Raw genomic sequence first — 10415 nt, 5'->3', positions numbered from 1 at the left:
GACCTCGCCATCAACCATTTCGTTGTCCACTTCCATTTCAATTGGGCTAGGTAAGACGATCTCAAATGTCCCTGGTAGCCCATCTTCTTGATAGAACTGTCCATCATATGTGTTTGCATTGAAGTTGTAACAAGGTTTTAAATAGCAGGCTAAGGTGTTTAGCGGTTTATGTCTAAAACAGCTAATAGTGAAGCTAAATCGAGCAATAGCGGGATATAGCGGCTAAATTGTACATGAACACAAATAGCGGTACCCTATCTCAAAAGGCTATAGCAGGCTATAGCGGCAGCTATAGCGGGAGATTTAAAACCATGAGTTGTAATCATCATCATTTGGTGCAGGTAGTTTACCATGTGGAGATACCTGGTGCACAATAGCCCAACCCTTAAGATCCTCTTTGTCTTGGTTGGCGTATCAAGTATAATACACCTAGACGGCCTGTTGAGCCACAATGTATACATCTTTTCCAGGATAGATGGAATCTTCCCGAATCTCGACTAGCCCAAGATGAGGGGTTCGTCTTGTTGATCGTGGATCGAACCAGTGACATTTGAACATGACAGGTTTAAGAGGTTTGTCTCCATGAAACGAGAGCTCAATGATTTCCTCAATTCTACCATGATAGTCGAGGCCATCCGTGCCGGGCGTACAAACTCCACTATTTGTGGTTTTTCGTTTGGGTCGAATGTGCTCATAACCGGTTGTGTGGAAACGATATCCATTCACGTCATAGCCAGCAAATGACTTGACCCTAACATCACAGCCATTTGCAACTTGTTTCAACTGGTCACTCATGGACGAACCGGTTTGGGCCTACAAGGTGAAGCATGATAGATTGTTATATTAATCAAACTAACGATCAGCTTGGATGATCGAATGTATGACCTAAATTCAACATTACCTTATTTTTGAACCAAGAAATGAAATCAGGCCTCCCTCCTCCGGCACCTGCCGAAACAAGGGTGTCTTGTTCATGCGAGGTAGGATCCCTTGAGTGATGCCAGAATTCAAGAACAAATTCCTTGATGAATGGCTCCACCTCGGTAAGGTTCCTCAACACATATTATAACACTCCAAATTTTTGAATTTCAAATTTAGTTTAAATTTTGATTTAATTTCGGCTCAGTTTGAATTTTTGGGAATTATTAAATAATTTACAAAATTAAATAAAATTAAATATAAGGTAGAAACATGTTTGAGTTTGCATTCATGCTGCAGCATAATTTTTGCTTGATTCTATTTATTTATTTGCGCTTGTTTTGCTTTGTTTTGGAGAAAGAATTAAGTAGGAGAAATCTGATTTTTTTTTTAAAAAAAAAGGCTTCTCACTCCCTCTTGGGCCGGCTCCTTCCCCCCCCCCTCGGCCCGGCCCCTCCTTCCTCTCCCCCTCCCCTCCCCCTGCGCACCCAAGTGGGCCGCGGCCCAGCTCACCCGCCCAGCCGCAGCGCACCCCGCTCCTCTCTCGCCCACTCGCTGACCGGTGGGCCCCGCAGGTGGGACCCACCTGTCATCCCCGAGCTCCGTCCGAATCGGACGGGAGCAACAGCCGCGCCGCCTCCCCCTCGGCTTCCGCGCCAATCCCGCGAACCGAGGTTCGCCCGCGCTATAAATAGCGTCCCTCGGCCGCCCGCACCCCCCCTAAACCCTAGCCTCGCTCCCGAGCCGCCGCGTGTTCGTTTCGCCGAAAACCGCGCCGCCGCCGTCAACCTCGCCGTCGCCGCCGTCGCACTCCTCTCCGCGCTGCTGGTTTCGCGAAGGTGAGCAGTGCCCCGTCCTCGCCGCGTCGTGCCGACCCCGGTGATGCCCTCGGCTTGCCCCGTCTCGCCCCGTAGGGCCGTGCCCGCGACCTCGCCGGCGGTGGCCATGGCGCCGCCGTCCCTGCCCGCCGCGCCGCCGCGGTCCCGCCGCTCGCGTGCCCACGCGCGGTCCACGGTGGACCGCGGCCCAGCGCCCCGTGCGGCCGGTCCACGTGGACTCGGTCCACGCAGCCGCCAGCGCCGCCCCCGCGCCCGGTCCACCATGGACCGGTGGACCGCCACCCCCTCCCCCGGTCCACAGCACAGTGCCGTGGACCGGCCACTCCCGAGCCGCCACGTGGCCGAGCCGGCCAGCACCCCCGCGCGCCCCTGCCGCTTTGCGAAAAGGCCCCTGCCTTTCTTTAAAATTAACCCGCGGCCCGGCTGAGTTCAAAAGTAATTAGAAATGTGCCCCTGGTTTTGCTTAATAGCCCCTGCAGCCGTCAGATTTTGCAGATTTAATCCAAATTCCTTATTAATTCAGTTTTTAATTAGTTTTATTACGAAAAATAGTTCAGTTTATCTACAGAAATGCCATTCAACTTGTTTTAGCCATAACTTTTGCATCGTAACTCCGATTTAGGTGATTCTGGTCGCTATAGTTTCGTTTCATCGAGTAGAATACAGTAGTGCAGTTGCTTTATGCTTTCGCATGCTTTGGTGTACTGTTTCTGATTAAGTTTGTTTGCTTGCATGTATTGTTCCTATGATTGATGATTGTCGCGTATAGCCAACGAGACGTTCGTGAAGGAAGAGGTTCAGGATCCCGCTGAGTTCGAGCAACCCGACTTCGATCAAGGCAAGTGCAGACACCATTCGATCATTTTGAACCTACTCATTAATGTCATTTACTTTATATGCATGTGTCCAATGAATGCAAACCCTAAGGACATGACTAGCTTTACTTATTATTCCTTGCTCACCTGGGGTTATGTATTTGGGTAGACTAGGCTATACTAGGTTTGCTTAGCTGCTCTACTCATCTTATACACATGCCTAAACAAGTATTAGTCTCTACTCAACTTGATGCTTAAATTGTGCTGAATCTTTGGTCACTGCGGTGATGGCGATGTTGGATGCTTATGAGCATCGTGATGATGGTGGCGACAGGGGGAGCGGGTACCGTTGGTGGTCCGGTTTGCCGGGCGTACCCGTCTCTGCTCTCCGTAAGGACTTAGTCAGGGAGCGGCCCCCTGGGACTTACAGTGCAGCTCCAAGCTATATGGCTCTGGCTTGACTAATTAGCAGGACCTCCACTAGTAGGGTGTTACTTTCCGGGTAGGCGTGAGGAAGTAACTTGGGTAATGAATATTAAGTTGTCGGTTGATCGGTACGCCATGGCTATGGGTATCGACTGCCGAGCGCCCCGGCAAAAACTTACGAGTGGCATCCTATTAGTTGGACCCTGTGAAAGGTCTCGTAGTGAGACCCCGCCTGCTCACCTTGGAAGTGTTTTGGGGAGTCGCGACCCCGGGCAAATGGGAATCACGACTTGGAGTGAACGTGCACACCTCTGCAGAGTGTAAAACTGATATATCAGCCGTGCTCACGGTCATGAGCGGCCCAGACCCTCACTTGATGAGCAAATTGGATTCACTGGTTACTTGGAGATGGACCTTGGCGAGGTTGCTACCTCGTGTTTTGGCGGAATGGCTATTCCGTGATGGCAGGATTGCTATCCTGTGGTAATAATTGGGGTTAATCCCGGGATTACTATAATAATTAGGATAGTCTTTTAAAAGATGCTAATTACTACTTACATTAATTAAGGGTTGGGTTTATGCTACTCATATTTAGTAATAGGTTGTTCTAGTAATTGTTATAATTAAAAGCGATCAACTAAAATGCTACCGCAGTCAAACCAAGTCAGCTTTACCTTGTTTTAAGCCTTGCATGTCATTACTTTCCGTCTGTGCTTGCTGAGTTCGACATGAGCTCACCCTTGCTATAATCATTAAAGGTTGCTCGGACGATCAGGAGTACAATTGCGATTTCCCTGAGGACTACCCTGAGTCTCCTGGTTGTTAGGCTCGTGTGGTTCTGCCGTCGACCTTCCTGTGGCAAGGTGGTCCTGCTACGTCGGCGTTTAGTTTCCCCTTTATTTATGGAACAGTTTAGTTTATGTTTCCCCTCCGCACTTTGATAAACGTTTGGCTTGTAATAATGGTACATTTACTCTCATTTATGTAATTCGTTTGAACACTGTGTTTTGTACCATTGATGATGTCGGTCCATGTGTGTGAATTTTGAGATCCTGGCGCACATGTGATTTGGCACCCGAATGCTCTCTTAAATCCGGGTGTGACAGAAGTGGTATCAAAGCCGTGTTGACCGTAGGATCACGCAGCCTAGTTAGAAACAGCCGTTTAGATTGTCCCTTTTGGGTGGAATACACCATTGGATCTATTAACTACCTTACTAACCTGTCTCATTAGACTTTATCTATTGGCCTTATCTACTTACTTATACTAACAGCTAGGTTTATTCACTTACTTCCTGCATTTATTACCTTGTTATCATTTATTGCTTTCTATTTCTCATATTGCATTTATATTCTTGTTTCAACTTTTACTACTTGTTATTTGAACCTTTCTTTTATACCTTGTCATTTATTATCATTCTACTCATATTACCTTCTTGTTCCTTGTTTTTCATTTATTACTTGAGTTATGTTTTATTTATGCCTTGACAATAAATTTCATTACCTTGTTTTCACTTTATACCTTCATTACTTGCTTTTCTATCTTACCATAAATACCACCAAAGTTCATATTGTCCATCCATTGTATAATCTTGGTTCATCTTCATTACACATACACTTTTACCTTCATTTATGTTAATTCATTTACCTATCATTGTCATGATCTATTAACCGTTTCCTGCATGTCTATGATCTTATGCATAAGTAGATGACTCGCCACCTGACCTGCCGCAAGAGCGTTATTCGTTTCCGCCCCGTTCAAGCTGTGGAGTTCTCGTTGACTGGTCGCGTGGATAACATCGTGTTCCAGCCTAACCAGCAACTTGATGACGGTGCTAACCTCCAAGACGCGGAACCCTATGAAGGACAGCAACCACCTCAAGCTCTAGTGGTGCATGGAAGGGCGCCTTGCTGGGCACCTGGAGGAGATGATCCCTTCGGTGATGATGACATGGATGATGATGAGGAGGATGATGATGATGAGGATGCACCTGGAGGACCTGGAGGACCCGGTGGACCCGGTGGACCTGGAGGACCTGGAGGTCAAGATGGACTTTTTGCTGCTGATGATGGGTGGATTGTGACAGTCTGCACCAGGGATGGTGGAGAGTGTTTCTTCCACAGCGAGCTGAAGCGTCTCCTTGACCAGCAGCTGGGACATGGCATGTTCTCAGTGGAGTACCGCAGTGAGCACTGGAGTCACCCAGACTACCCGGCGTACTGGAAGGTCTGGGCACACGTCGGCAGGCCTAACCCGACGTTGAGGGCACTGAGGATCATGTCCATACATGAGGCTGTGGCCGAGAGGTCTACCCAGATGGCGGGCATTAATGATGCTGCTCGCCAGGCTTTCTACGCATACCGTGATCACTTCTTCGAGGAGATCAGCCAGGATGAGCGTCGCTACTACCCTCGCCGTCGCCGTGGAGAGTTGGCGATGACTATTGCTTCCACCACTGATGAGCAAGACCCCCGCGTGCACAGGACTGTCAAGCTGGTGGCGGTCACTAACACCGAGCTCAACAGTTCACTAGTGGAGCTGAAGCAAGTCAGGAAGGAGCTGGACGACGCCAGGAAGAGGATAGCGCAGCTGGAGGCTCAGATCACTGGAGTGCCACCGCCTTCACCTAAGTGGCCTGCTTTCTCTCCGCCTCGTGAAGATCCAGCCTATGGGGATGCCAGCGCTCGTACTACTATAGAATAGGAGCTATTCCCAGCTTAGTAATAAATAGTGCCACGCTTAGAACGTTAGCACGATCTTAGTTATGCGAGTCTATTGCTTAGTGGTTTGCTTAGTGTGCTTTGCTTGGTCTGTGTGAGAACTTGATTTATTATTGTGTTAATGGTGTGATTTGGTTCTTTGTAATGAGTGCGATGAGTTGTGGGTTATGTCCACAACGCATCAAGAACAAGATTAAGTATTAAGTTTATTTGAGATAGTTAGTTTGGGTTATCATCGGTCTCCTTTATTTGTGCCTTATCATATTTCATATCGCTTTATCTTATCAGTCTTACTTTATCATGATCAGTTCAGTATCTATATATTACATCTGTTGTGAGTACTGTGTTTATCAACTGAGAAAGGAAAGTGAATGTCAGCTGGTTCATACTTTGAGGAAAGATTATTACATTGCAGTTTATATTACAACTCAGGTTTACACATATGAACTACATCTGATTTTATTATATTATTTCTATACATCAGATGCCTGTCCACACCAGGAGCAACACCAATGGAGGAAACAACGGGCAGTCCAACAACAACAACGATCACAGCGGGACTAATGCCAACCCTCCTCCTCCTGGGAATCAGCCCATGACCATAGAGCAGTTGATGACTATGCAGACCCAACTCATGCAAGGGATGGCCCATATTATGAACCACATGCAGCAGAACCAAAATCAGAATCAGAATCAACATCAAGGAGGTAACAACGCGTTTGCCCCACCTAGGGACAAGCGTGGAGAGTTCATGAAGGGACGTCCACCGTTCTTCTCCCACTCAGCTGATCCTATGCAAGCTGAGGATTGGCTTAAGGCAGTGGAGAAGCAGCTGGTCATTGCTCAGTGCAATGATAGGGAGAAGGTTCTGTATGGCTCTGGGCAGCTTCAGGGAGCCGCACAGGACTGGTGGGATTCATACTGCTTTGCACATCAGGACCCGGATACTATCACTTGGGATGAGTTCAAGGCCGCCTTCAAGACTCATCATGTGCCTGCTGGATTGGTGAAGCTGAAGAAGAAGGAGTTCCTGTCTCTGAAGCAGGGCTCCATGACAGTTTGTGAGTACCGTGACAAGTTCACTCAGTTGTCGCGGTATTGCCCCAATGAAGTGGAGAATGATGAAGACAAGCAAGACCACTTCCTGGAAGGTTTGAATGATGGTCTGTCCTACATGATGTCAAATGTCAAGTATGCCAGTTTCCAGGAGATGGTGGACAGGGCATTGGTGCTTGAGAGCAAGCGCCGCAAGATGGAAGACAAGAAGAGGAAGTATAATTCCTCTCAGCAGCAGGCTGGTGCCAGTCGTCCCCGTTACAACAACCAGCAGGGCCCTCAGTCTCGCCCTGCATATCAGTCAGGCAACCAAGGACAGCAACCGAATGTCAGGTACAGCAACCAGAGTCAGCAGACGAGCCAGCGCTACAACAACAACCAAGTGCAGCGCCCCGCTAGTCAGGCGCCTCGCCAGAATGCCCCAGCACCATCAGGCTCTCGCCAGAACTCCAACACTGTCCCAATGAAGCCCAATGTCAACCCCGCCCCCACTGGAAATACCTGCTTCAAGTGTGGTCAGCTTGGACACTACGCGAATGCGTGCCCCCAGAGGCAGAAGAATAACAACAACAATGGAAGGGTGAATCATGTGAAGCTGGAAACTGCTGAGGAGGCTCCAGATGTGGTAGTTGGTATGTTTCTTGTCAACTCTTGCCCAGCTACTGTTTTGTTTGATACTGGAGCATCACATACTTTTATAAGTGCACAGTTTGTTGAGAAACATAGTATAGCCACCTGTACCATGCAAAACACCATGCTAGTTAAATCACCTGGGGGAAAGATGCATACTAATACTTTGTGTCCGGGAATGAGCATTAAAATAAGGGGGGTAGATTTTCCTGTCAATCCTATTGTGTTGGGTTCAGAAGGTTTAGATATGATATTGGGAATGAGATGGTTGTCCAAGTTTAAGGGTACTATTCAGTGTGCTGAGAAGACAGTGGCTCTAACAGCACCTAGTGGGAACAGAATTGAGGTCAGAGTTTCTATGTCACCTAGCAGTGAAGGAACAGTTTACCATGTGAGCAGTGGGTCAGTAGAAGATATTCGAGTTGTGAAAGAATTCCCTGATGTGTTCCCAGAGGATTTGCCAGGTATGCCACCTGAACGTGAGATTGAATTTGTTATTGATTTATTACCTGGTACTGCACCCATATCTAAGAGACCTTATAGAATGGCTGTTAATGAGTTAGAAGAACTTAAGAAACAACTAAGGGAGTTACAGTCTAAGGGGTATATCCGTCCTAGTTCCTCACCTTGGGGAGCTCCAGTTATTTTTGTAGAGAAGAAGGATGGGACACAGAGGATGTGTGTAGACTATAGATCGTTGAATGAGGTCACAATTAAGAATAAATACCCTTTGCCTAGAATAGAGGACTTGTTTGACCAGTTGAAAGGAGCTTGTGTGTTTTCCAAGATAGATCTGAGGTCAGGATATCACCAGTTGAGGATTAAACCCAGTGATATTCCAAAGACTGCTTTCACCACCAGATATGGACTTTATGAATATACAGTTATGTCTTTTGGATTGACTAATGCCCCAGCTTATTTTATGTATCTGATGAATAAAGTTTTTATGGAGTATTTGGATAAGTTTGTGGTAGTCTTTATTGATGATATCTTGATCTACTCCAAGACTGAGGAAGAACATGAGGAACACCTAAGACTTGTGTTGCAGAAATTGAGGGAACATCAGCTCTATGCCAAGTTGAGTAAATGTGACTTCTGGTTGAAGGAAGTGTCTTTTCTTGGTCATGTCATTTCAAATGGTGGAGTTGCTGTTAGTCCGAAGAATGTGGCAGATGTTCTTAAGTGGAGTCCACCTCAGACTGTTGGGGAGATCAGAAGTTTTCTTGGAATGGCCGGTTACTATCGGAGATTCATTGAGGGATTTTCCAGTATTGCCAAGCCCATGACTGCTTTGTTAGAGAAGGGTAAGCCATTCAAGTGGAATGAACAGTGTCAGGCTAGTTTTGAGGAATTGAAGAAGAGGTTGACTACTGCACCAATTTTGACGTTGCCAGATGTGACTAAAAGCTTTTCTATCTATTGTGATGCTTCCAAGCAAGGTTTGGGATGTGTACTGATGCAAGAGGGAAAGGTGATTGCCTATGCATCTAGACAGTTGAAGAAACACGAGGTGAATTATCCAACTCATGATCTTGAGTTAGCAGCTGTGGTCCATTCACTGAAGATCTGGAGACACTATATTCTGGGTCATAAGTGTGATATCTACACGGATCACAAGAGTCTGAAATACATCTTCACTCAGAATGACTTAAACCTGAGACAGAGAAGATGGTTAGAGTTGATCAAGGACTATGAACTGGAGATTCATTACCACCCTGGCAAAGCTAATGTAGTTGCTGACGCTCTGAGTAGAAAGAGTCAAGTGAATATGATGGAAGCCACGGAGTTACCGATGGAACTACTGGCAGAATTTGAGTATCTCAATTTGGGGTTTGTTGTTAATACCCAAGGTACTTCCATGGACATAGAACCAACTCTTGAGCAAGAGATCAGAAAAGGTCAGAAAGAGGATGAAGAGATCAAAAAGATACTTAAGCTAATAGAGGAAGGTAGAGCACCTGGATTCAAAGTTGATCAAGAAGGGATTGTTTGGCACAAGGCCCGATTGTGTGTCCCTGATATTCAGAGAATTAAGGATGTGATACTGAAGGAGTGCCATGAATCTGCTTACTCTATTCATCCAGGAGGTACTAAGATGTATCAGGACTTGAAGCAAAACTATTGGTGGCCTGGTATGAAGAAAGATATTGGTGAATATGTGGCACTGTGTGACACCTGTCAGAGAGTGAAAGCGGAACATCAGAGGCCAGCAGGGTTGTTGCAACCGTTGAAGATACCTGAGTGGAAGTGGGATGAGATCAGCATGGACTTCATAGTGGGATTGCCGAAAACTCAACGAGGTTATGACTCAATATGGGTTGTAGTAGATCGATTGACCAAGGTAGCTCATTTCATACCGGTCAGAACTAACTACCGTGGAGATCAGTTAGCAGAAAAGTATATGGAACGGATTGTGTGTCTGCATGGAGTTCCTAAGAGGATTGTGTCTGATAGAGGTACACAGTTTACATCAAAGTTTTGGGAGAAGTTACATGATGCTTTGGGAACTGAGCTCAGATTCAGTACTGCTTATCACCCTCAGTCCGATGGTCAGACAGAGAGAGTCAACCAGATAGTAGAGGATATGCTCAGGTCTTGTGCTTTACAGTATGGAGATAGTTGGGATACTAGTTTGCCCTACGCTGAGTTCTCCTATAACAATAGTTATCAGACTAGTCTTAAGATGACTCCTTTTGAAGCTTTGTATGGAAGGAAGTGTAGGACTCCATTGTTCTGGAACCAGACTGGTGAAAGACAAGTGTTTGGCCCTGATTCATTGAGAATAGCCGAAGAAAGGGTTCAGTTCATCCGACAGATTCTGAAAGCGGCTCAGTCTAGACAGAAGAGTTATGCTGATGTGAGACGAAGGGAACTTGTGCTTCAGGCAGGTGACTATGTATACCTGAAAGTGTCTCCGATGAGGGGTCTAAAGAGGTTCAATGTCAAGGGAAAGCTAGCTCCAAGATACGTTGGTCCTTTCAAGATCTTGGAAAGAAAAGGAGAAGTGGCTT

This window comes from Sorghum bicolor, chromosome 4 (assembly GCF_000003195.3).
Source record: "Sorghum bicolor cultivar BTx623 chromosome 4, Sorghum_bicolor_NCBIv3, whole genome shotgun sequence".
Classification (NCBI taxonomy): domain Eukaryota; kingdom Viridiplantae; phylum Streptophyta; class Magnoliopsida; order Poales; family Poaceae; genus Sorghum; species Sorghum bicolor.
The sequence above is the reverse complement of the archived record's forward strand: the minus strand, read 5'-3'. Positions refer to the sequence as shown.